Below are 839 nucleotides of genomic sequence, written 5' to 3' on the forward strand. Positions count from 1 at the left end.
AACATGGGCTCAGCAGCCATATGCATACATAGGGGTAATAGCAAGTGAAATGAGCTTAGTAGTCTCTACAGAGCTCAGCATAAATGAGTAAACCCAACAGATTTGTCAGAAAACCTTTACTTTCCTTTCCTTTCAGAATCAACATTTTCTAGGGGAGAAAATGTTGATTCTGAAGGTAACTGAAGGAAGGATTTTCCCCTTTGCAGATTTTTGGATATTAACCATAAACTGAGGCTCCGGCGTACCCAGCCTACAGCACCTGGTATTTCCAGGTGGTCCATCCAGGCACTAACCAGGCCCAACCCTGCTTAGCCTCCAAGATCAGATGAGATCGGGCGCTTTCAGGGTGATGTGGCCGTAGGCTTTGGAGTCAGACACATTGAGAATCTAGAGCTTGAACCCTTTGTTCCATACTGATAGGATACTGTTTTGCAGCAGTCTCAAATGAAATTGAGCATAAGGAATGGCTTCGAATGAAGCCACCATATTTCCCAACAACCTCATGCAAAGTTGAATAGAAGAATTCTATCAGAAGAATCTTGCTTCAACCACCTAAATCAGTTCCTTTATGGCGCTGATCTTTGCCTGGGGCAAGAATACCCTTTTCTGGGTGTACCTATGATCAGACCCAAGTATTTTAGCCTTCTTCATGGTTTTAAAGAAGATTTCTCCTAGGTTGAGTATCTGACCTAGATATTCCAGGTAGTTGAATGTGGTGACCATACTTTGGTCTAAGCGGGCTACCGACTGGACTATCAAGAACAGATCGTCCAGGTAAACCATAATCGTTATACCTTGGGCCCTTAATCTGGCTAGACGAGGGGCCAGAACCTTTGTAA

At 43.9% G+C, this 839-nt stretch overlaps 1 pseudogene; it reads right to left on the bottom strand.

Moving 5' to 3' along the window:
* Nucleotides 1-247: 247 nt before the first annotated feature.
* LOC141146332 (5S ribosomal RNA) lies at nt 248-363 on the bottom strand (annotated as a pseudogene).
* Nucleotides 364-839: the final 476 nt, after the last annotated feature.

Source organism: Aquarana catesbeiana, linkage group LG05 (assembly GCF_042186555.1).
Source record: "Aquarana catesbeiana isolate 2022-GZ linkage group LG05, ASM4218655v1, whole genome shotgun sequence".
NCBI classification, from domain to species: Eukaryota; Metazoa; Chordata; class Amphibia; order Anura; family Ranidae; genus Aquarana; species Aquarana catesbeiana.